The 26,949-nt window shown below is 41.2% G+C and overlaps 1 protein-coding gene and 2 long non-coding RNA genes across 7 annotated transcripts in view; all 3 read left to right on the top strand.

Moving 5' to 3' along the window:
• SLC25A21 (solute carrier family 25 member 21) overlaps positions 1–26,949 on the top strand; it is a 291,585-nt gene that overhangs the window by 95,311 nt on the left and 169,325 nt on the right. The gene's annotated exons all lie outside the window — the stretch shown is intronic.
• LOC309527268 lies at positions 1,792–20,480 on the top strand. Of its 3 annotated transcripts, none has more exons than XR_014217163.1 (3): positions 1,792–2,206; positions 2,590–3,035; positions 14,754–20,480. It is a non-coding gene; the product is annotated as an uncharacterized lncRNA (long non-coding RNA). The 3 variants fall into 3 exon arrangements; XR_014217164.1 differs by lacking the exon at positions 1,792–2,206 and adding an exon at positions 2,240–2,266; XR_014217165.1 differs by lacking the exon at positions 1,792–2,206 and having other exon boundaries at positions 2,336–3,035.
• LOC309527317 lies at positions 20,508–26,154 on the top strand. The gene is made up of 3 exons (XR_014217187.1): positions 20,508–20,588; positions 22,204–22,305; positions 26,018–26,154. It is a non-coding gene; the product is annotated as an uncharacterized lncRNA (long non-coding RNA).

Below are 26,949 nucleotides of genomic sequence, written 5' to 3' on the forward strand. Positions count from 1 at the left end.
TCATCTATCTATCTATCTATCTATCTATCTATCTATCTATCTAATCTATCTATCTATCATCTATCAATCATCTATCTATCTATCTATCTATCTATCATCTATCTATCTATTCATCTATCTATCATCTATCTATCTATCTATCTATCTATCTATCTATCTATCATCTATCAATCTATCTATCTATCTATCATCTATCTATCTATCTATCATCTATCTATCTATCTCTATCTATCATCCATCATCTATCTAAAGGTGATGGGCAAAATATAATGAAACAAGTAAAAATAATAATCACAAAACACAAAAGAGAAAAATATTAATTTTAAACAATACAAAATAGACACTCATGGTAGAGACCTCTTCATCAAGCTGGGAAGACTTGTCATAGCAAAAACGTCTCCCCTTGTTTCTGGAAAGTACACACAGTGGGTGGATGTTATATCTTGACATAAATGCTGTTCCAGAGTTGGAGTCTAAAACAACTGAAGAGCACCAGGTTGGTCAATATTTGTTGGCATCAGGAGGCAATGGAGGAATGCGCTTTTGGAGGCGAAGTCAAACTGTTGGAGAGCTACACTGTCTTCTGTGGCTGCAGAGACTGATATGGGAGAGACCTTTTTTTTTGCAGCTGGGGCAGATGAATGCATTCAGTTGTGCTGCTGCAGTTGCACCACAGCATTTCTTCGTTCTGTGCTCCTCCCAGTAGTCGTTCTTGACTCTGGTCACTGCTGTGGATAGACAACCTGACTGCCTGTCTCCAGGCATTGCAGTCATCTGCAAGGGATTCCCACTCAGAGTTGGTCTGCCAATGCGCCTAATGCCTAAAGCCAGGCAACCCCATACAGCACATCCTCGTGGACTCAGATGTGAACCTAAGGTTTCCTCAAATGAGCAAGGGAAGTCGGGCCCTCCAGCAGATTTCCACATTGGCAATCACTTCTAGGAGTCATCAAATCTAGATGCCACTGCCTCAGAACTGCGGGGCCTGATCCCAGCTCTCTGGGTTCCTGGGTGGTTCTCAGACCCCTCTTCATCTCCACCCGGGCTGTAGAACAGTGTGGAGTATAAATGGCTCTAAGGCTTTAGGAACCTGTTTTCCAACTCTGAATTTAATAGTTAAACTAAAACTATGTTAATAGATTATGTTTAGTTGCATTAAATCCTTTTATGCTGCATACTTATTTTCCTTACTGATGCAGTGAATGGCTTTTGGAGAGGTTAAAAGGTGACAAACCTACCAAGAAAACAGGCGTGATTCAAAGAGGGCATGGTCTGACACATAAGATTACAGATTGTCTATAAAGATCTGTCTTTTAGATCTCTGGTGAAAAATTCCTTGTGAATGTGAAAGTTTTGATTCTGAAATTGCAGAGGAGCTTGTACAGTGGTACCTCGGTTTTTGAACGTCTCGGAAATTGAACATTTCGGTTTTCAAACGCCGAAAACCCGGAAGTAACTGCTTCGGTTTTCAAACACTTTTCAGAAGTTGAAAGCTACGGCAGCGTAGCTAGCCGCTCAGGTGCCTGGTGCGAGGGCATGTCCTGCAGCCGGGGCAAGCCTCTCCGATGCTTGGAGCCTCTCCGCCACCTCCCCCTCAGCTATAGGGCGGCTGAGGGAGAGGCAGTAGGCAGACGCAAGTCCCACGCTGCTGTTTCAGGCAGCGCAGAACCTGCAGGTGCCTAAGCCACCATGTCACTCCTAAAATGTTTTGTGAGCCCAATTTTTTTAAAACTCATTTTGTCACGCCCCCCCCCCTCAGTGATGACACCCGGGGCGGACCGCACCCCCCTTCCTCCGCCACTGGCCACGTGGCTTCCATATTGAGTTTTCCATAAGTAAATGCTTCTGGAAGTAAATGCTTTGGTTTTCAAACGTTTTGGAAGTCGAACAGTCTTCCGGAACAGATTACGTTCAAAAACCGAGCTACCACTGTATTTTGAAGAGGGTTGGACAACAGAGTTAAGACAGCAATATGTTATTTTTCTTTGAAGGCAACATATTTGCTGTTTAAGGTTGGGCTCATTCAAGTTTCCTGTTGCTGAAATGGTGTTTGACCATCCTGCAGGATGTTAGCATCCAAAATGCATATGTAAAGGGTTAATTACAAGAGGTGTGGAACTCTGAGATGTCATACACCTTCTGGCAGTTATGGCAGTTGGTACAGTTATGGCAGTTAGTAGAACAGTCTTAACAGTTAGAGCAGCAGGTATGCTATGTTGTGTCTTGGACTCAGAGTTAGCTAACAGTTTGTCACAGTTTAATCTATGTAATACGTATTAGCAACTTAAGAAACAGCCCCCTGCACTGTATATTTACTCTGCAGCTGTAAGTACACCAAGTAAAAGTTATTTGTTCCTTCAACTTTAAAAGAGAGTGTCTTGCGTAGTTTTTATAGGAAGGAAAAGAGAACTAATTAACGGGACAAACGACCCAGGGCTGACATCCGCATACTCTGCAAATGGGAACTAGTGTCCAATTCCCACACATATGCAGCAAAAGCGTTCTCCTTCCTGCCTTGGCCTGCTTATTTCTGTTGCAGAGCCTTTGCTGGTGAATACGGCATTCTTTCCTGTCTTCTTTCCACACCAGGGTCTCATTATGGAACTGTCATTGTAACACAGGTGCTATTTGCTCAAAATAGATGCAACCAAACAGAAGGGAGACTTATTCAGCAGAAGAGCTGGCTTTATTGGGGAAAAGGGATAATTTAGTTTCAATATGTACCATCCAAGAAGAAGAAGAAAAATGGAAAATTCCTGTCATCATCTTCACTGTTTCCAACAGGCCTCCTCGTTGAACTGGAATCACTTATGGATTTGATTTGGACTAAGCTGACTGCTGAATATTTCTAGTTGCTGAGTATTTTGTAAATGAGACACAATTTAGAAACTTGCACCACCCTGAAGCATTTTTAAAGTTAACAATTTTTTAAGAGTCTGCATGACAGAAAGAAGCTCAAGGCTCGCTTGTGAAAATGGCAAAACACATCAGGGCTGCTTTTCCTAAAACACTGGAAATACCGAACTAACGTACAAGTATGAAAAATTAGACTGCTATATGATTGAGGTGCCAATCTTATAATAACTTAGAAAGGAAATGCTATTGAACTCAGTGGGGTTTACTTCTAAGTAGACACATTTAAGATAACACTATATAGGAAGCTGGTACACTAATATTTATACAGTGGTACGTCGGGTTAAGTACTTAATTCATTCTGGAGGTCCGTACGTAACCTGAAACTGTTCTTAACCTGAAGCACCACTTTAGCTAATGGGGCCACCCACTGCTGCTGCACCGCCGGAGCACAATTTCTGTTCTCATCCTGAAGCAAAGTTCTTAACCTGAAGCACTATTTCTGGGTTAGCGGAGTCCGTAATCTGAAGCATATGTAACCTAAAGCGTATGTAACTTGAGGTACCACTGTATTAGTTTGCAGCCTGTACCACATTAATCATGCAACACTGGAGGTTGGTATGGTGTGATTTGATTTGTTGTGCTGGAGTTGTTTGTTGCTTATGTCTTTGGATTGGGTTTGGTTTCTATATGTTCAGACCCTCCCAGTGTCCCTATTTCCCAGGGACAGTCGCAGATTTACATAAACTGTCCCAGTTTCTGATTTGATCCCAGAATATCTCACTTTTTCTTAGGACGTCCCTATTTTCATCAGAGAAATGTTGGAGGGTATGGAGTTATGCAACCCCTGAGCTGTCTCAAGGCAGTACTGTATAGGGAAGTTTTTAAATGTTTAATGTTTTATTATGTTTTTATATATATTGGAAGCCACCCAGAGTGGCTGGGGCAACCCTGCCAGATGGGTGGGGTAGAAATAGTAATTTATTATTATGAAATAGAACGTCATAGGAGAATTTCATAGAATTTCATAGGAGAAATGTTGGAGGGTACGCATGTTGTGTCTCTGTTTGTGGGCCTTCGATTTTCAAAAATATGTGGTATTTTCAGTTCCATTACTTTCCATAGCCAGGTCTGTAGCTTTCTGTGTTTAGGTCCCCCCCGCCCCAAGATTTCAAAGTGGATTAGAAGTTATTGTGCTTCAGTAGTGCCCTTCTATAGCTTATAGGCTGTGTGGACATTTTACATTTGCATGCCAGTGCTTTCTTGACCACCTCCAGGGATCAAGTATGAAGTTTGCAGATTGTTCATCCAAACCATAGGTGCCAACTCTAAGGGGCTGAGGTGTCCTCAAAGTATGTGGGCACAGGGCTGAGCCCTCCCAATCTTGAGGGCCCTGGCCTTCCCGTGGTGGCAGCGGCCTTGCTGGACCCCCCCACAGTGGCGGCAGGTCTCACTGGGTCTCCCATGGTGGTAGTTGGCCTTGGCATGTCTCACGACCTCTTCCTGACATGCGTGATATTGCTAGAATATTTTTAGGCTTAAAATATTTTGAAGTTTATAAAGTGTTTCTAGCCAATGTGGTAAATTAGGGTTGCCATATTTCAAAAAGTGAAGATACGGACACAAACGTTGCTGAGCTTTTTTCAACATGGACACTGATTCCGACTGCAATGTTCTGGGTGTGTGCAGGCATTTTTTGGGCCATCTCTCACAAAATGTCTCTTGGCCCTTTTTCGGAGCAGGGCAAGTTGAGGCAGGGAGGTGGCGACAGAGACTCTTGCCTCACTGCATGGACATAATGAGGAGGGCCTGAGTTCCAATTCACCGCTCCTGTCACCAGAGACAGTGGGCTCCTTCTGCCTCATTATTGGGGAAGGAAGTATGTTAGACAAATAGACAACATTAACCACAAGCAGGTAGATTCTCTAGACTGAGGGAATGCTAAAGAGACAAGCCACTGCTCCATATAAAAATGTGATCTGCTTTTTCAGCAGGTGGAACTTCTGTGAGAAAGTTGTGGGCGGAGTGGGGGCAAATGTGCTGCCCAAGCTTTTTTGGTGTTTGTCCTAGAGCAGTTCCACAAGTTGAAGAGACAAATCTCTTTTTTAAACTGATCAGTGGCTTGCCTCTTGGGCAAGAGGACCCTCTGTGGCAAAAAAAACCTAAAGAGAAAGCTCTGGCAGTGCAAGTGGTTATCTTTGGCACATGCACAAAGCCTCATCATCGCATAAGCTCAGAGGGCAGGCCAATACCCTTTCAAAGACAATATCCTTACACAAAACTGTGAAAATCACAGAAGGGCACTATCAATCGAGAAGCTGGGATTAAGGAATGAGTCCTTCCCTGGGAGTTTCTCAAACGCTACTCCGCCTCCCTGCCCCAGGTTGCTCATGCAGAGTATCTTGTGGCCTACTGTAAGTTGGGGGGTGAGAATGCAAGCATATTCCTGCTGTGTAATGAAAGGAAAAGACAACCAGTGAGTGGCTATACATATGTATACACACTGAGGTTATGCCACTCGCTGGGGTGCCTGTCCCAAACCTAGTTCTGGCTATGCCTGAATGGTTGCATTCCTTTCCCTTCCCCTCCTCTTGCTTTTCCTTTGCTACACTACTGGTGGTCTGCTGGACTATGTGCAGATGTTTCTCCCATGCTATTTCATGCTTACTTTAAAGTGGCTGTTTAGTAGGGGAATAGAGAATCAACACGTGGGGGACCATCTGCTCCGATGGTGTTCCTAAGCAAACAGCAGATAGCCCTGCCACTGTCTTTGATCCCATATCGCTGCTTTTGGCTTAAGTTTCAGGCTGCTGAGCAAAGGTGCATGTGAGCTTGTGCTTTCTGCCCTTTCTTTCACAGTAGCAGTACTTACAGATGTTTGCTCTGGGACTTTCTTTTCCAGTCTGTTTCTCCTGTCACTCTGACTATGACTGGAGGACTTGATTTCCTGGATTTTCTCTCTCTCTCTCTTCTGTGAAGCCAAGATGCTTCTTCCAGTCAGTGACTCGTTTCTCAGCTGTTCTGGTGTTTGTGCTTTATTTGTGTACCCTCAAATGTACAACCTTACATTTGGTTTCTCCTTTCAGAGAAGGCCAGGCTCAGCACTGAACGTTATAATCCTTTCCAAATCAGGTGTCACACCAAAAAGAAGAAAATTCAATATTTGTGTTGTTAAAGACAACATAGAAAGAATTGTTCTAAGCACCAAGGACAGGCAGCAGCACACAACATAAAAATGGCATTTAAATGGCATTTGGGTGCTTGCATTTTGGTTGTATTCAGGACTATGAAATTCTTATTTGTTTAACATGACACAGCATTTGTCTCTGGAGGACAAATATTGAGGACAAATATTGAGACTGCCCCCTCATGAATCACAGACAATGCTCAGGGAGAAAGCAGGAATTGCCTTTTTATTTTCTGTCAGTTGATAAGTATGCCTGGGCTTTCGGGAGGGAATCTTGATTTTAATAATAATTGTAATTTTGCTTTTTAAAGTGTGCTATGATCTTATATATGGGTTAGATAAAATATGTTAAATATTAAATACATTGTAAATCACCTGGAGACCTTTTAGTGTTACAAGTGACTAATAAGTTTGATAAATAATAATAACTGAAACTACTCTAGTGGTATCAAAGATAGCGGCTAGGGCCAGGCAGAGAACTGGAAAGAAAGGGAGCTGAAATATTTGCATCAGTTGCATTTATTTAGTTAGGTAGTTAGTTACGGTAGTTTTAGTTTCTTAAGTTTCTTAAGCTTTAGTTTCTTTAGTTTTTTATAAATAAAAATAATACCTTTATGACTATGAGTATGTATTCAGTGTGTGTGTGTGTGTGTGTATAATCCCTGGATGCATACCCTAATGAAATATGCTGCACGTGCCTATGCTTGCGAATACCCCACTGAACTCACTAGGACTTATTTCTTTGTAAGATCCCATGTTCATTCCAGAGTTCTACATGAAACCAATTCTTATATGTAAGAATTCTGTTTGCTGTCTTAATACCTTTGAAAGAGATGAATAAATAGAATGTTTTGGTGTGTGTGTTTTTCTACAGACAATTGGAAATTACTGTGCTGCTGTTCTATTTTCCAGATGTGGAAAACAGCTTGTCTTTCTCTTTCCTGTTTTAAAGAGGCTAGTCTAGCTGAATTTGTTTCAGATGGCAATGAAATTAGAGGCACACATGGAACTGGGAATGTTCATTTTTGCATTACCCTACTAATTAATTAGGAGTGATGAAAAATCACTCCAGAAGTCTTCACTAGGCTTTTTAATCAAGTTAAATCCAGACACAGTATTGCTGCTTTTAGACATCTCAGCTTGAGCTACTTTATGGAGTCCATTTGGTTTGCACCTCAACCTAAGTATTGCATGAAATAATGTATTTTGTTGGAACTGTACAGTTGTGCATGAACATGTACAGCTTAAAACTTTGTGATTGATTAATCCTACAAAAGATGAAATCTTCCCTAGTTCAATTCCATAATGGAAGCTAGGCCTGCTGCAGCAGCCGTGAACCAAGCTTTAGAACTGGTTCTTTCCTTTCACCAGTAATTTGTGAACCTCTGCACTGCCACTCCTTCCCATTCTGCTAAGTAATGTGAGAAACCCCAGACCACATTCCCTGTCAAGCGAAAACATTCAAGGAGGGCATGGAGCAAGGGAGTCCTGATAGCCCCCCAGAGAAACTGGTTGTGGAGGGGGGGCAGTCAGTCCCCAAGCATGAGATTCTCCACCCTTAGATTCTGGCCAATGTGTGTGCATTCTACTCAGTGATGTCACTTTATCTGTTTCAAAAAGCTATGGAAAAGCAATAAAATAATAATAATATTTTTTTTATTCATACCCCGCCCTCCCCGGCCAGAACCGGGCTCAGGGCAGCTAACACCAATAAAATTACAATAAAACGTAATAGAAAAAAAGAAGTTAATTAAAATATGGGTTAAAATACAATTTAAAATGCAGCCTCATTTTAGTAGTAGCCCATAAATCAAAACCATAAGGGGAGGGAAATATAAGGGTCAGACTGAGTCCAAACCAAAGGCCAGGCAGAACAGCACCGTCTTGCAGGCCCTGCGGAAAGATGTCAAATCCCGCAGGGCCCTGGTCTCTTGTGACAGAGGATTCCACCAAGTCGGGGCCAGTACTGAAAAGGCCCTGGCCCTAGTTGAAACCAGTCTAACCACCTTGTGGCTTGGGACCTCCAAAGTGTTGTTTTTTGTGGACCTTAAGGTCCTCTGCGCGGCATACCAGCCAAGGCGGTCCCACAGGTATGAGGGTCCTAGGCCGCATAGGGCTTTAAAGGTCAAAACCAGCACCTTAAACCTGACCCTGTACTCCACCGCTACCTTTTTTCAATCCCAGGCTTGTGGGAGCAAACTCTGATTAGAGAAATGTACTCTACATGCACTCTTATTAGCTCCTTTGCTTCAAGTCCAGATCATGATACATTAACACAGAATTCAGACTTCTCTTTCTGACTTAACTACATCCCTGAAGTTGCCATGTTTCTGTGACTACCTAACTCACTTCTCTGCTGTGGATTGTGACCATTTTGTATGGCCTTCTTTCACACAGAGAGAACAGCACTGCATGGAAAACTGTGTTGTTTGTCTGGGTCAGTCCCCACTGATAAATAATTTTATAGAACTTTCCCTTAAGTTTAGTACATACTGAATATATTAGTGATGTGCTTTTCATCAACCCACTGCTTTCCCAAGACAGTGTATCTACAGGCTTTTTCCACTTGCTTTGTAAAGAAGGGCATATAAAACGGCAAAATTAGCTTTCCCTCCTTTGAAATATCTTGTGAAATCATCTGCTTAATGGCTAGTTTAGCATCGCCAGGTTTTCAGGGCAGCTGACAAATTGTGCAGTTTTAATGCATGGGAATAATGGAGCTTATGGGGCATAAACCTCCTGGTTGTAAATCCTCCTTTGATCTTCTGGTGGTTTGTTAGGGTTTTAGGGGGCATTTAATTTAATCGTTTAATTTTTGTCTAAGAAAACAAAAGAAAATGAGCCAATACTGAGGAAGAGGGAGTACAGTAATACAATTTTACCATTTTTACCAATGATAAAAACAAAATGTAGCAGCAGCCATGGCTCTGCTCTGTCCACTGCTGATTTCAAAAGAGCAACAATTTGCATCCACTACATCAGTAGTTATATGTAATTTCATTATATCATGAATTGTTTAAGAAAGACAATCACAAAGCCTTTCATGGTGCAATACAGTGGTACCTCGGGTTACAGACACTTCATGTTACAGACTCCGCTAACCCAGAAATAGTACCTCAGGTTAAGAACGTTGCTTCAGGATGAGAACAGAAATATCGCTGCGGTGGCGCGGCGGCAGCGGGAGGCCCCATTAGCTAAAGTGGTACCTCATATTAAGAACAGTTTCAGGTTAAGAATGGACCTCCAGAACGAATTAAGTTCTTAACCTGAGGTACCTCTGTAGTGTTGTTTCCTTGTTGTTGTTTTAATAACAAAATAGTGAAGTATATTTAGCGCTTTGTCAGGACATGATTTCAGCTTTGAAGCCAGTATTTATTAGAATTCATATCCACCATTAAAATCCATTACAAAATTATATTCAAGAGAATAGGGTGGGTTAGGGTTAATGTTTAGAATATTTTCTCTGTAACATTTAGAGTATTGCTTCTGCATGAAATGAAATAGGATAGCCTTGCACAGACTGTGTTTGTGTGTGTGTGTGTGTGTGTGTGTGTGTGTGTGCCGTTCCCTTTAGGAGTTTCATGGAAAACAGGCTCTCACCAACTGCATTTTTCCTCATCTCAGTACCTCAGTGACACAACCGATTTCCCATTTCTTTTAGATTTTAACAGAATAGGACCTAGAAGCACCACCTGGTATTCTAAGAGGCCATGTGTACTTCTGTAAGCTTTATTTACAGATGTACAGCAAAATGCTCTCTTCTTTTTAAAATGTATTGTACTTTGCTTTCTAGAAGGCAAACTCACCCTGTAGTGGTAAACATGCTGGCATCAGGTCTCTCTGCTGGTGCTATGTGGAAAAGATAACAGCACGGGAGGCTTTAAATCCTCATATTGTTGTGGCTTCTTAGTTTTGTCAGGTGCTGTGACTTGGTCCTAACACTGAGCTTAGGAGACAAAACAGTTGGAAATCTGGTGAATGGCACCAAGGGTCAGTGAAATTTACTATGGGCAGCTGCTGCTTCAAAGCAACTCTCTGTGCAGAAGCCTATTAAGAAGTAGTAGGTTACTTTCCTGCAGTTTCCCTTAGCATGATGGATGATGTTCTGAAAAGCGAAAGGACTTCCTGTGCCATGGAGGTTGCGTGTGTGTGTTAGATGGTGAGGGCAAGGCATTCTTTATTTAGTTAAGTTACCAAATAATTAATGCTACTAGGCTGTGCAGTACTGCCATTTTTGTTCAGAACAATTTGTGTACAATAACATTGCCTCTAGCTCCTGAACAGTATTTTCATATTTGTAATCTGTAATAGGGTTCTTTGAATTAGTAATAGAATAAAGTCAATGTATAACACATCAGTATCAAGAGTCGTCAGATATTTGGCTCCTGCTATAGTTATACTCAGTGCTATTTTTCTAGCAAAAGTGGTGCTGGAACACACCATGTATGCTTTTCTCATTCTCTTAGAATGGCAATGGCGCCCACATGAGAGGTGCCAGAACTGAATTCTGGTGAGTTCTAGCTGAAAAAATGTCCTGTTTATACTGCACATTGGAGTCTTATTCTAGAACTGAGATTCCCAAATTGTGAGTGTGGATTTTTGTTTGTTTATCGTTTTCACAGTGGAAATTTGGGGGTGTCACACATGCCCCTCTCCATATTTCATGTTGGATTTGCATATGGGAGATCTGGGTTCAAAACCCAGTTCTACCTTGAAACACACTAGATTATCCGCTTGACAGGATTGCTGAGCCAATAAAATTAACCATAAATCTAGAGGGGATAGCATACCCTCTAATATTTCAAATTTTATTTGAAATTCAAATATTTATTTGAAATTTCAAATTTAGACTGCAGCCCTAGATATACCTGAATGGGAATATGTTCCATCGGACATAGTGCTAATGAAGTAGTTCTGTTAGTGCAAGGATTTCTGCTTGCACAATGGAATGCCCCCCTTCCCTGCACACCCCTAAATTTGTTTTAGGGTTCCCCAAGCCCTCTAGCAAGGCACAGGGCACATGCTGGTAGTTGAGAAGGAAAAGGTCCTGTTGTGGTAATCCCTGTGCTGACAGGGCAGGTTAGAAGAATACAGCCCAATGATTCATAGAAGCAGACATACATAGGATTGTGCTCTTTGGCTACAGTCTTATATATACCATAAAGATAATAATGCATACAACCTGGGGAAGCCCCACTGAACTTCTGCTTAGATAAGACACGTATTATGTTGTCATATTCTAAAGATGCTCTTCACATTTCCTGACTCTAATAGAGCTGGCTCTGGAGACAGCAGATGCAACTCTGAAAGCTTGACTTGAGCAGAGAGGCATACTAGAGTTCTCTTGTGCAAGGAGAGTCTCCTCACAGTTAATAAATAAATAAATATTTTTTTATATTTATATCCCGCCCTCCCCAGCTGAAGCCGGGCTCAGAGCGGCTAACTACAGTTAGATCTTATGGGGGAACTAAGCCTACCCCGGGAAGCAGGGAGCTGAGGTCCTACCTGTTATGCACTGAAGTTCTCACCCTGGGCCAGCAGGGGGATACTGTAGATAGTTTTCACTCAGGTCCACATATGCAAATAAGGAATTGAAAGTGACATTCAGTGATTGGATAGTTACAGAAAGTTGTTACTGTTGCGTTGTAGTGGAGCTCTATATAAATAGGCTGAACCCTTCAGTTCAGTTCTGTTCTGGCCTGTGAATAAACAAGAGCTGTCTGAAGAATCACTGAGTCGTCTGATATGTTCACGCACAATCTAACACCACCTAAATTTTCAAGGAGGGGGCCAGCCCCCCTCAATACTCTGTAGCCACAACCGGCCCCGTTGGGCATACCCACGGCCACAGCAGGCCTCATTTGACCTTCCCGAGGCTGCAACGGGCCCTGTTGGGCCTCCTCCCACTGCGTGATGTCACATGTGCGGTGCACGTGTGACATCACAAGTGTGTGTGTGTCCCCCGAGTTGAGCGTAACCCAGTTTATGTGCTCCAAGGCCAATTCTTTCCCCCGCTTCAGACCTGTTCTCTGCTGCTACATGAGGCAGCAGGGAGCACCTCACCTGTCTTGCAGCACAAAGCCAATATCTGTGGCCCCTGCTAGCCGTGGGGAGGCCCTGGTCCAGAAACAGGATTTTGCCTCAAGGATTCTCCCCAGCCATAGAGATCCATAGTTTCTCTCTTCCACCTTCTGTTCAGGTGTTCAGCATGCCCATGTGCATACCACCCACTTTGCGTATAGGGAAAGTGGTCAGAGCATATCCAGATGGTTAAAAAAGGTTATCGGTCACTCCACCGATGCTTAGTTTCTCAGAAAACATATTCCACTCCTCTCATGGTGCTTCTGCAGTTGTGGAGATTATTCCCCACCCCACCGATTTTCATTTAATCTCCCAACATGAACAGATTATAAAGATCACACATAACGTATATTCAGCACCCAGAAAGGGGCTGCCTGTTATTTCTCTCCCTACCAGCTTCATGCACATAGGTAAAATCCTTTTGAGGAACCATATCAAGTGCTAAGTAACTGGACACCACCATGCATCAAAGGTTTACAGCTCCAGCTGTACAGCATGTACATGAAGGGAAAGAAGTATGCAACAAGTCTCCTGTCTCCCTTCATCCTCTTGCAGAGTTCCCCACCACATATGCACATTGTGCGTTCTTCCGCCCACATAAGGCAGGGTAATATCCGGCCCCGAGTGAAGAAATACTGACAATAAAACTGCAGCACGAATGTTCCAAGAATGGTGTCCAAATAACCAGATTTAGTGCATCCATTTGTATCAGTTTAGGAAAGCAGCATCAGTGATAGGAACTCTGTTTACAGGGTTTTCTTGTCCTAAAACTGCTTGCAGGTGCTTCCTTCTTGTCCAACACATAGATTCCACATCAGTGGTTAGTGATGTTCTGCCTCATCTGCTGTTGTTATATTTCCCCCTACAAGTCTGCATTTAAAACTGAATTTTCCCTCTGTAGGTCTGTTAGCAACTGATCAAGTCTTAATATCTATTATTATGCATTTACTTATTGTTCCTATGTAGAATATCTAAATCCTGTTTAGGCCAGTTCTCTGAAGTAAAGTTTCCCATGTTTTATGCTTTTAGATATGCTGCAAGCCGCCCAGAATGGCTGGGGAAAGTTCTTTGCTATTCAAATTATTAATGAATTAAAATATTGATTTACATTAAAATGTGAATTAGATATGAGTTTTGCCGACAAGATGGGCAACACAACCTAAATTGTGTTGAAATCAACACAGATTGATACAAGACTATGTGCATGATATTGCCACATTTTCCAGAGAATGAACCTATGCTTGTTTGAATATGCTATTCCACTGACTAAAAAGAAAATCTAGTTTGATGGCAGCTTAAATTCAGGCAATTTAAAAACAGATCAGTTTGCAGCTCTATTGACTAGGATTCAGTATGCACCAAACTGCAAATATGTTCCATGAAACTAATTAGACTTGGATTTGGTCAATATCTGTGAAGGAATCCCCATCTTTTTATTGAATTTCTATACCACCTTTCACCCAAGGATCACAGGGCAGTTTACAATGTAAAATCTATGCTGCTCTTCTGATGCAACATTAAAAAAAAGATACAGATAAATTGAAAATGATTCAATACAGAGCAGCAAAGAAGAAAAGGGATAAAATAGATTGTTGAATAGGGAAATGTTAAATAAATTGGGCATGTTTGCCTTTAGCAATATAATTTGGTCTTGACAGTCTTCAAATATCTAAAAACCATCTAGAAAAAAAATTTCCCCAACCGCTGGCAACAGATTATGGGACAAATTACGACAGTTTTCAAATGGAGTTAGCATCAGCAGTTGAAAAACCCATTGGCTGATAGAGCAAATTGGAAAGTGTAGAGCCATTTTCTTTGGGATTTTTAAAAATAATAGTCTGGACAAACAATTAGGAAAGAGGTGGCCCCTACCTCAGTAAAGGGGTGAACCAGGACTCTGTGCCATAAACATTCTTATTACCCCCACCCCCAAATCTCTTGAATGGCCATTACAACTCCAGACCACAAATTCTAAATGTAGCCAGCATATATGAATTTCAGCAACAGATTCCTTGGATCTTGTACAGGGGGGTGGCGGGAGTGTTTTATTCTCCTTATGGTAGTTAGTCATTCCAGTCCTGTTTATTTATGTCTTTGCTGGCTTTTTTTCCTCCCCTTGACCCTAGGTCCAGAAGCAACTTCAGGGTCCTGCCAGTGAAGCCGTATGTTATTCCTGGCTGGGTGAGCTGGGGAAAGTGTCAAAGAGAATACTTCTCTTGTACCCTGCATGTGTCAGAGAGAGGCAAGGAGAGGTAGTGAACATCTGCCCATTTTTGGCTTTGCTCTATTGAAAACAATAGAGGGGGAAGGAGGGAGAAAACCCTTGTTTTGCTGCCAAGACCAGGATCTGATGAATATGTAGCATCTAAAAAAGCTACTGGGGATTCCAAATTTTACTTTAAGAACTTGAGCTTTTTTTGTAGCAGTGTTAGAAGCCAAACAGGACATGTGTGACTCTCTGTAAATCATTTATCTTAGCAACAAGTAAAACTCCATTCCTAATGCCCTGCTTTTAGAGGAGTAGATAAGTGTTTGATTTGGTATTCCATTCTTCTCATTGGCTGTGAGCATCATGGATTTGGGACTGATGACTGAGATGCTGTCATAACCAGTTTTGTTCATTTTTTTAAAGCAGGTGCTGGCACTGCTAACAGGAAGGGTCAGATGGGGACAGCTGAGAAGTTACACTAAAAAAAAAGAGGTTCCTGGTGTGGAAAATGTTGAGGACAGCTTAGCTGCTGTGAGACTCTGCATCAGTTCCATTTGCAAGATTTCCAGGCTAGCTCTCAGGTTCTCTCTAGTGACTAGAGTGTTGGATTTAGACCAGGGAGACATTCCGGATTCAAGTCCCCGCACAGTTGTGAACTTCACTGGCTGACCTTGCACTCCTTCAGTTGACACTCCTTCAGTTCTCCAAGTGCACCCCACAAATTGACTTTAGGGGTCCCACCAACTCTCTGGAGCAGATTTGACTACAGTGCAGAGATGTCTGCCTTTTTATAAAGCTATTGTCTCATTTAGAAGTAAAAATTTGTAAAGATAATTCCTTCAGATTTTGTTTTTTTTTCTTGCCACTCAAACGAAAACAAAAACCAAAGTAGAACTTCTTAAAGCCAGACAGATCCACCTCAGTGTAGGAAAGCTAGCCAAATCTCATTTCCAAAACATATGGTTTGCCTGCTTCTCTTTGTTCAGTAAAATTCCATATCTGCAGTGTTTCCTACTTCTTGCCAAAGGATATCTAGGCTTGACTTCAAACATCCATGGGTAGAAGTCAATGAAAGACTTGACCTTCATTATTATTATTATTGTGGTTAGTAGCTAAGCAGACTTTGAAATTTCTAAGAGCATATAGAATAACCTGATGTGCAAATGAAATCTTCCAAAATCAGAACTGGCAGCTATAATTTTCATGGGCATCTATCAAATAAACCTGAGTTCCCAACCCAAAAAATAATTTGTTCAGGTTTATTTTGCTTATGAGTACTTCTAAGGTGGCCATGAGTCCTGTATTTGAAAGGTTATCCATTGCAGATTTAAAGCTAAAGAACCTTGAGAAGGGAGAATTGTTGCCCATTGACAGTTGACATCTAGACAGCAGGCATATGGGTCAACAGGCCACAGACTTTCCTATTATAGTGAGATGTGTTTCTATTTGAATTAATAGTATTGTTATTTTTATAAATTTGCATCCAAATTCTTATCTGCATTTTTATTTTTGCAAATCTGTGTCACCATTTGTCTTCTTTTGATGTTCTACTTCGTCTTTTTATGATCCCACCCTAATAAATTTTCATTTGACTTCTGAGCCTATATATTTAATGGTCATTTAATATCAGCTACTAGACTATTTCTTGATTATTAAAATATTGGATAAGTGATTTACATAAAAACAATGACATACAATAAAATTTCCTAAATACCGGTAAATAGATAAACACAACTGTACAAATAAAACTGAGTGATGTACGAATAAAAAAATTAAAAATTAACAGTCAAAGTCAATGAGAGCATGGTAAACATAGAAGTCTCTGCCTCACAAATAAGCTATAATAAAGATTTTCTGGTGATAATTGGAAGTGTGTAACAATCGAATTCCATTATTAGCACCTCAGAAGCCAACCAATCCACACAAACACACACACCAGTTCTATGTGCCGTCATCTTTTGAAATTGCTCAAGGGCAATTAAGCTTAACAATTCTCATAACTATGTCAAGGGAACCACTGGATTTGTCTAGCAGGCATGTGCTAGGACATTCTATGAATAAATATTACACACATATATACACACAGAGAGAGTTACTAGGAAATCAAAATGCGGTCATGAGCCCGAATCTCTTAGCAGCCATAGAAAGGTTGGTTCTCTTCCAAATTCTGTGAATCAAACTGCAGGGGTCCGTTTTGTGAAGAGAGCCCTGCAGGATTCACACAGCTGTAGAGGGAAAGCAAGTATCTAATCCAGCTGAAACAATTCCAAACTCCAACAAAGCCAGTCAAGCCACAAAACTGTTGTTTTCTGTTTTTAATATTCATGAGTTGTATTGATTACATGAAAAACAGTTTCCTTCTTCTGCCTCTGCTTAACTCATGGGGTAACTATTAATAGGGATCATGTCTTTGTTTGCATCTAGTAAGTATACCCAGGAGTAACAAGATGAAACACAATGGCCTACCTTTGACCTTATTTCCTTAAAAAAAACCCAAAGGGAAGAATAATGAGAATATGCTTATTATTATACATAGGAGGCTGTAATGGTATGGGGAAATTAGGCGTATTCCGTGTGGTCGTCTAGATCCAGTGCCTAAAAACCAAGCCAATAGTTACTGACTGCAACATCCAAACTGTTGGGGATCTGATATCCATTTTCTAGGCTCTGGTAACATCGAAGGTAGATTACTGGAATGAGTTCTACATGGGAGTGCCCAGGAAGACCAGAATACATCAGACCATCCCCCAACCCAAACTAGTTCGTTAAGAAAATCCCCAAACTCGGTTTCATGGGTGACTCTGGGTCATCTCTCTGCGGTAGCTTATCTTAAAGTTTTAAGTATCTATATGCTTATCACATTTATAAATTTTAAATTTATTGTTGTACATTGTTTTAAATGTTTTTCCCCTTCTTGGGGATTGTACCCCCAAGTGTGTTTTATAAGCTGGTCTCTGACCATAATAAATTATCTATCTATCTACCATCAGTGAGACTGCTAACTGGGAGAAGCCAGGACAGGTTCTGTATCAGAGGAAACCTCCTTAATAAGCTCTCAGTTTGCACATAGATACTTCAGTGTGATGGAAGGTGCTGGGAGTTAACACTGGCCTGTAACCCAAGCATTTGCTCTGTGCTTCATTTGCCATATAAAGCGTCCCCTTTTCCAAAATCATCAGCACAGAGGTATTCCCATTTACTGGTGTAGTGGTTAAGAGCGGTAGTTTCGTAATCTGGTGAACCGAGTTTGCTTCCCTGCTCCTCCGCATGCAGCTGCTGGGTGACCTTGGGCCAGTCACACTTCTTTGAAGTCTCTCAGCCTCACTCACCTCACAGAGTGTTTGTTGTGGGGGAGAAACGGAAAGGAGAATGTTAGCCGCTTTGAGACTCCTTACGGTGGTGATAAAGTGGGATATCAAATCCAGACTCAAACTGCTGCTGCTGTGGTGCAGGGAGCAGAGTCTATTAGCAGTGTTGGAACAACAAAATCAGGGGTCCTGGGTCCTCAGGTCCTGGCATGAAGAGCCTTGAACTCAACTGAAGGATTGAGCTTCTGGTGCTTTTTGGGCTCTCTCTCTTTTTCTCTCTCTCTCTCAATTGCACTGCAGGGTTTTTGGTTCACCTATGTGAGTAACGTTTTAGTTTGGTTTCTATGTTCACATAGTCTTACAGTGCACGTACTATGAATCTCTGCTAGCCGTTGAGCAGGGCTGGAAAAGATTTACATGTGTCTGAACTAGCAGAGAGAAGTGCATAAATTCACATAGTAATTCTCATAGTTCTCATGCTCGGTATGAGCTTAATTCAGTTCTGTGACATTTGGTAAAGTTTGTCTAGTATTAATACTTGGGTTGTTGTTTTTTAAGTAGGGGGTTATTCTGATAGACATACTGTTGAAATAAAAACTTGAAAGAATGCACCTCAGATTTTACAGGTGCACAGAACATTCATTTGTAATGACTAATAGATCTTTTTCTTAAAGGCTGACCTAATGTTGAAAGGAATGTTTTGTTTACATACGGTGCTTTCGTTTATTGACAAGTACCAAAATGTATGACCAAATCGGGATTTTGTACAGCATTTTTTATTTTTTCTGGAATCGTTTTCTTTATCCCCCCCGACCACCAGCAGGTTGATACGGATTACTGTATTTCCAAAGGAAATAATATTCCTTAGAAGGCAGAATAATGCAGAATAAAGTTGACTTTTAAACAAAAACTAATATAACTCATGTATTGCAGTAACACATATCTAATATAATATGCTATGATATTGTGATTAATTTCTGAAAAATAATGAACGAGCACTTACTGTCATCATTAATGTCACATGTCTCCTGGGAAGGCTTTATTGACATAGTGTCAAAAAATGCCGAATGCCAGATGGAGTGGCAAGCAATAGGGAGAGGGATGTCAGCTGGAGTGCACAGCTGGACTGATGTCATCACTCAGCACCAAATGCACAGCTGGTTGTAAATTGGGCATGAAGGGTTCAGAGGGAGAAGGAAAGACTAGGCAGATCAGCAGTAGCAAAGGCCGCATCAGATCTTTGTGTTGTGCCAAGGATGTTCAATGTGTTTCTTTTTTGCCATTGGACAAACCTGAAAGCAATGCAAACAAGGAGATTGCTTTCTATTATCCTCCTTAGAAGTAAATGTTCAAAATAGCCCCACACAGTAAACGTACTGTTCAAAATTATATTTTGTGAGGTCTTTAGCTTCATTGGTTCCAGGCTTGATTGTGCCTTGTACAAGCCGGTGTGGTGTAGTGGTTAAGAGCAGTGGACTTGTAATCTGGTGAACCGGGTTTGATTCCCCGCTCCTCCACATGCAGCTGCTGGGTGACCTTGGGCTAGTCACACTTCTCTGAAGTCTCTCAGCCCCACTCACCTCACAGGGTGTTTGTTGTGGGGGAGGAAGGGAAAGGAGAATGCTAACCGCTTTGAGACTCCTTAGGGTAGTGATAAAGCGGGATATCAAATCCAAATCCAAACTCTTCATCCATGAACCTTCTTAGTTTGGCCCATGGTTGCTGCTTGCCCCACTTCTTTTGCCTCTTCTATCCTATCATTTGTCTTAAATTTCTTCCTAATTCTGTCTGTCTGCTTGCTCCTTACCAGACCGTCCTGGTCGTCCTAGACCAGATCTTGCCAAATTTACCGGAGTGAATCAACAGACATTATTCACACACAGGCTAAGTGACACTTAGCAAACCAACGAGGTGCAATCAACAGGTCCTCCTTCAAAATGAACGAAACAATTATTTGTCCGGAAGAGCTGATGATAAATATGCATATCATTATAATTTATCTTCATTATCATGATCAAAATACTTTGATTTGGACCCTTGTATTGCATGCTTAAATTAAAACAAAGTTCAGTCATCTGTGCTTAAATGCGAATGGATCCATCAGTGTACAAGGTAATATATCTTCTACAAGTCACCTTAAGTTTATGTAGCAAATTGAAGGGGGGGATGATATACACCTAGGAACTTGACTCTTTTATGGCACATACATTAAAAACATCATCAGGTGTGTTAGGGGAGGTGTTTTGGAAAACTCTATGTCATCATGCATTTTAGAGCAGACATGGTAAATCTATTCATCATGAAACGAAGACCACCACTGTGTTTGCAGAGCAGAAAGCCAGGCTTTCTTTTCTGGATAATAAATGATCACAGTGCTGGAAGTGAGTCAGACTGGCCAGAAGACAAACTATCTTTCATTCCAGTCTTCTGGATTCACCTGTACATATTCAGGTGCTCAGCAGAAATGGGTTTTGTCTTCAAGGCTGAAAGACCCTTTAGTTTAATTTAGGGGCATTTCACTGGACTTCCCCAAGAAAGTAAAATAAATTTGCTAGTGGTTACAAGTTGTAAAAAGCTGTTAAAATACACAGGTTCTGCCTCATTTCCAGTGAAATGCTGCGACTTAAGAACACTCGTTTATTGTTACACACTATGCTCCCAGACTGTCCAGGTAGATGAAATTGGATACCCTTTCGTATTTCTTTAAGCGTTTCATTATCATTTACGGGTTGTTTTGCGGGACAGGGAGGGGGAACCCAAAACCAAAGCCCTGGGAGAGAAGTACAATCTAACTTTCAGCAATGTGCAGCTGAATGCATTAAGAGAAAGAAAGAGAGAGAGAGAGAGAGAGAAAGAAAGAAAGGACTCCATTTGACCTTTGACTCAGGAGAGCCCTTCTGGTTTTCTGTTGCTACGGAAACAAGTTTCCTTAATGGCAGCCCCATCAGAGGTGAGATGAGTAAAATAAGCTGTTATATAATGAAACATGAAGAGACATATATGAAGTATTAAAAGCTTGACTGGGCAAGTCAGCCTGTGTCAACAGTGCATTAAAAACATCTATCATAGTCCGACTTCAGCTCTTATGCCCAGACTGTGATACCCTGACTGCACATTAGGTATGTAGTAAGAAGAGAAAAGTCTAGCCCTCCATCACTAACCTGTTACAGTAGTTTGAATTATGGTTGTGCGTGTAGAAGAGCTGTCTGTGGGATAGAGTGGGCAGACTTGACTATGACTAGATCCATTCTTTTCATTGTTACAGAATATTTTAGGAATAGGAAGACAGTCTTTTGACTATCATTCATTTTCTTTCACTAAATATGTAAGTAAGGCTGTAGAGATGGTGACCACCTTGGCTATTTTTTGACATAAGTTTTTTTATTATTATTGCAACAACCCCATGATTCATGTAGGAGGCTCAGGGCATAATTGAAAACTTTAGCACACAGTGGATTAGACACTGGGTTCAGTCAAAGTGTTGATACCTTGAAGGAGTACCTCCCACAAATACCTTCTTAAGATCTGGAAGGCAGGCCCTGCTTGTGGCGCAAAGTCCGTGAGGCGCTGGTACAAGGCAGGGACTTCACAGTGGCAGCCCCCCAACTATGGAACTCCCTCTTGATTGATATTTGGTTGTCTCCCACATTGCCTCAACTTAGAACATATTTATTTCACCAGATGTGTGGTAGTTGGGGGCTCATTTTCACAGAAAGAGTTTATTGTCAGCCACATTGTGTTACTCTTCCCTGGGCAATTTTAAATTTGTGACAATTATATTAGGTTTTAAGGAGGAAGGGCATGGTAGAAGAGCAGTCAATCACTAAATACCTTCTGTGACCCCACTCAATTGCTTCAGTCTGTGGAAATGGCACTGTTACAAGTGGCACATAATATTTGTTCCGCCCTTGTAATAAACTGGTGTTTTTGCATGGCAGCCTTGGAACTCCCTGCTGATTGGCATCAGGTAGTTGCCTTCGCTGTACTCTTTGGTGCCTGCTTAAACTGTTTTTGTTTTAGGCAAGCCTATCCAGACACTCTTTTTAATCCACTGTTGATTTTCATTATCTTTTTAATTACTTGTTTTTATTGAAAATTTTAATATTTCTTGTAAACTGCTTGGAAGCTTTATTACAGTCAAGTGATGCATAAATTTTGTTAAATGGTCCCAATTGCATATAGTGGTTTTCTGCAGGGGTGAGGAAACTTTGGGGCAACTTTCTGGAGGCCACATGCTAATGGTGGGTGGCACCAGAGACAAAGGTGTGTGGAGAAACCAATGCAAATATTTACCTTGTACAGTACACTAATTTCCACACACTCACACAGACCTCTGAATTATCCATTCAGGCAGGAAAGAGTCATTTTCAGATTACCAGGGCCCAGAAATCTAGAAGGGAGCCCAGGGAGCCCTTTGCGTAAATATATTCTCAACAGGTATGAATATTGCCTATTATTATTATTATTATTATTATTATTATTATTATTATTATTATTATTTCAGTTATATTTTTATTAAAGAGATCTTAGTTTACAAAAATACGTGCCTTGTCTCTTTTTTCAAGTTGCATTTTCTACAGATCAGTTTCATTTGTTGTGAGACATTAGTGTTGCATACAGTATTAGGATAGGAAGAAAAAAGAGGGAAAGAAGGGGAGTGGGGCATGGTGAATGAAGTGGGGTTGGGTGGCAATGCTTTTATTCTTCTACTCAGTATATGTGTGGGGTTTTTTTTTGTCAGCGCCACTTGTGTGGGTTCTCTTACTATTCACTTGTTGTTGCCATGTTTATTATTAGCATAAAAATGAGATCACACATTTATTTTACATCCCTGGTAAAGATTTTTAGCTGGTCTGCCCTTGCTGGAGGGCTTGGATTTTTTTCCCCCAGCAGGGCCCAAACCCAACCTCAGGAGCCCTGGTCCTGAGAATGACCTGGAGGTCACATTTGGTCTCTGGGGCAGAGGCTACTGCTAGTTTACCATGATCATGCCCATGGGTGTAACCAGGATTTTTGTTAAGGGAGGCAGGACTTTGTTGGGGTGCAGAACCACCGTGATTGGTCAGTTAATTAAGATTTCTATTGCTTTACATCATGGGGGGGGGAGCTGACCCTCCCTGCCCTGTCTTGCTACGCCCGTGATCATGCCTTCAACTGTGTGGGCAAAAAATAATAATAATGCAATGTGCTAATATGCTTATAAAGTTGATTACAAAAGATCGTTGTATCAATGAGAATCAGAGAATCATAGAATTGCAGAGTGAAGAAACACAAGCATGCCCATTTCCATGCATATATCCAGACTCCCTGGTATCTTAATACAAAATGACATATGTTGATAGCAGAAAAACCAGGGTAAATCAGTTCATGGGATTACAGTTTCATTGCTCTATCTGAAATACATGGGATTACAGTTTCATTGCTCTATCTGAAATACATTCAGTGTCTCTATGATTGCTTTTGTTTAGTCGTTTAGTCGTGTCCGACTCTTCGTGACCCCATGGACCAGAGCACGCCAGGCACTTCTGTCCTCCACTTCCTCCCGCAGTTTGATCAAACTCATGCTGGAAGCTTCAAGAACACCATCCAACCATCTCATCCTCTGTCGTCCCCTTCTCCTTGTGCCCTCCATCTTTCCCAACATCAGGGTCTTTTCCAAGGAGTCTTCTCTTCTCATGAGGTGAACAAAGTATTGGAGCCTCAGCTTCAGGATCTGTCCTTCCAGTGAGCACTCAGGGCTGATTTCCTTCAAAATGGAGAGGTTTGATCTTCTTGCAGTCCATGGGACTCTCAAGAGTCTCCTCCAGCACCATAATTCAAAAGCATCAATTCTTCGGCGATCAGCCTTCTTTATGGTCCAGCTCTCACTTCCATACATCACTACTGGGAAAACCATGGCTTTTACTATACGGACCTTTCTTGGCAACGTGATGTCTCTGCTTTTTAAGATGTTGTCTAGGCTTGCCATCGCCTTTCTCCCAAGGAGCAGGCGCCTTTTAATTTTGTGACTGCTGTCACCATCTGCAGTGATCATGGAGCCCAAGAAAGTAAAATCTCTCACTGCCTCCATTTCTTCCCCTTCTATTTGCCAGGAGGTGATGGGCCCAGTGGCCATGATCTTTGTTTTTTTTATGTTGAGCTTCAGACCATATTTTGTGCTCTCCTCTTTCACCCTCATTAAAAGGTTCTTTAATTCCTCCTCACTTTCTGCCATCAAGGTTGTGTCATCTGCATATCTGAGGTTGTTGATATTTCTTCCGGCAATCTTAATTCCGGCTTGGGATTCATCCAGCCCAGCCTTTCACATGATGAATTCTGCATATAAGTTAAATAAGCAGGGAGACAATATACAGCCTTGCCGTACTCCTTTCCCAATTTTGAACCAATCAGTTCTTCCATATCCAGTTCTAACTGTAGCTTCTTGTCCCACATAGAGATTTCTCAGGAGACAGATGAGGTGATCAGGCACTCCCATTTCTTTAAGAACTTGCCATAGTTTGCTGTGGTCGACACATTCAAAGGCTTTTGCATAGTCAATGAAGCAGAAGTAGATGTCTTTCTGGGACTCTCTAGCTTTCTCCATAATCCAGCGCATGTTTGCAATTTGGTCTCTGATTCCTCTGCCTCTTCTAAATCCAGCTTGCACTTCTGGGAGTTCTCGGTCCACATACTGCTTGAGTCTTCCTTGTAGAATTTTAAGCATAACCTTGCTAGCATGTGAAATGAGTGCCATTGTGCGGTAGTTGGAGCATTCTTTGGCACTGCCTTTCTTTGGGATTGGGATGTAGACTGATCTTCTCCAATCCTCTGGCCACTGCTGAGTTTTCCAAACTTGCTGGCATATTGAGTGTAGCACCAAATCAAATCAAATCTTTATTACGGTCATAGACCAGCATAAGTAGGGTGGAGCACAATCATTTAGAATCTATAAAACATTTTGGAAAGTTAAACAGTATTAAAACAGAGGGTATATCTAAAGAACTATAAAAATAGAAAAGAAACTAAAATAATTTGGTACTGGTATCAGGACAGAGTTCTGCTTCATGAAAACCATGCTGTCCTTTTCAAGTTTCAAGTTTTATTGCGGCCAAAGCCAGTGACACTAAACCCCACAAGATCAGACAAGAAGAAATCAACAACAACCTCAGAAAAGGAAAATGGTTACGCAAGGGAACTTCGCAGTGTGCCATTCTGTTGAGTGTAGCACCTTAGCAGCAGCATCTTTTAAAATTTTAAACAGTTCATCTGGAATACCATCACTTCCACTGGCCTTGTTATTTGCAGTGCTTTCTAAGGCCCATTTGACTTCACTCTCCAGGATGTCTGGCTCAAGGTCAGCAACCACACTACCTGGGGTGTACAAGACATCCATATCTTTCTGGTATAATTCCTCTGTGTATTCTTGCCACCTCTTCTTGATGTCTTCTGCTTCTGTTAGGTCCTTACCACTTTTGTCCTTTATTATGGTAATCTTTGTACGAAATGTTCCTTTCATATTTCCGATTTTCTTAAACAGATCTCTGGTTCTTCCCATTCTGTTGTTTTCCTCTATTTCTTTGCATTGCTCAAAATAAAAAAAATTCCTTCCAGTAGCACCTTAAAGACCAACTAAGTTAGTTCTTGGTATGAGCTTTCGTGTGCATGCACACTTCTTCAGATACACTGCATTGCTCATTTAAGAAGGTCTTCTTGTCTCTCCTTGCTTTTCTTTGGAAATCTGCATTCAATTTCCTGTATCTTTCACTATCTCCCTCGCATTTTGCTTGCCTTCTCTCCCCCGCTATTTGTAAGGCCTCATTGGACAGCCACTTTGCTTTCTTGCATTTCCTTTTCATTGGGATGGTTTTCGTTGCTGCCTCCTGTATAATGTTGCGAGCCTCCACCCATAGTTCTTCAGGCACTCTGTCCAGCAAATCTAAATCCTTAAACCTGTTCCTCACTTCCACTGTGTATTCATAAGGGATTTGGTTTAGATTGTATCTTACCGGCCCAGTGGTTTTTCCTACTTTCTTCAGTTTAAGCTTGAATTTTGCTATAAGACTTTGCTATGATTTTGCTATGGTTGCTTATATGAATGGAATTCAACTTACTTTGTGTTTTTTGTTACAATAGGTTTTTTTGCAATCAGCTTTATAAACATATTAGTCCACTGCGTTTTCCCCACATAGTTTCAGTTATCCTTCTTTTTCCCCACCAATTATTCTTTGGGGAACCTGCCCCCCTTCCAACTCTGCTGTTTTCTATTACTTGTGTGGAGTATACAGTTGAACAACATAACAGTTTGCACGCATGTAGAATGGGTTCAGTGCCACTTCAAAACAGACACCATTTATTTATTTTAACTTTAGTACTACTGTGTGTGCTTCATTTTCTTTTCAGCACAGTTGAGAATGACTACAGACTTTCTCTGATTCCCGTAGTCTTCATCTTGAGAAATCAGCTACATCCTTATGAAGGAATGAAAATTACACATAATTCCATTCCCCCCTTCAAATAAAGTCCAGTGCATTAAGTCACAGCTGTCTCAGGTGCTGTAGCTTCCAATTGTGTTACTACCATTAATCCCCCAAGATCATTCTAGGTCTCATTAACCTTGGCAGTCTGGAATGCTAACCACCACTATCAAGTACAAATTAGTTTTCATTGCACATATGCTATTTCCAGTCAACCAAGCTATTTGAGATATTACAAAGTAACCTAACTCTGTTAAATTCTCTTGTGTATAGTGGACAAATTGTATGGATAGGATAATTAATAATGAATAGATATATATTTTGGAAGGAAGACTCTTTCTGTCTCTCTCCTCCTCCCTCTGTCTTCACTTCAAGGGAACGGAGACATAAAGTATATGTCAGTCTGGAACTAGTATAGTTTATTCTGTTCTAGTTTATTGATACTAATTTAAATCCTAGGGAATTTTTTCTTGTTCGTGGACATGTGAAGCTCATCTCCCATACTAGTGGGGCAGCGGGGAGAGATGGAACTTTTTAGCTGCTTAGTTATCTCTCCCAAAACTGTAGCTAACAGAATCATTTAATTATTTGTTAGTGTTGCATACTATAGATTTGGGTGGAACACTGGTGCCAAAATCTCACACTCTCTCACCCTGCTTGGGGGGGGGGCTGTGATCTTGTACGGCACTCAAAAATGTGTGTTTTTGGATGACGTGACTCACCTGCGAGTGACTTCAAGTAAGTTTTCCCAATTTCAAGTAGGAAAAAGTTGATTGATATGCGTTCAGCGTGAATGCTCACACACTGACAATGCCTCTCTCCTATGACCCTCTCCATCAAAAAGATCTAACAAGTGAG

This window comes from Podarcis vaucheri (genome assembly GCF_965113315.1).
Source record: "Podarcis vaucheri genome assembly, chromosome: 1".
NCBI classification, from domain to species: domain Eukaryota; kingdom Metazoa; phylum Chordata; class Lepidosauria; order Squamata; family Lacertidae; genus Podarcis; species Podarcis vaucheri.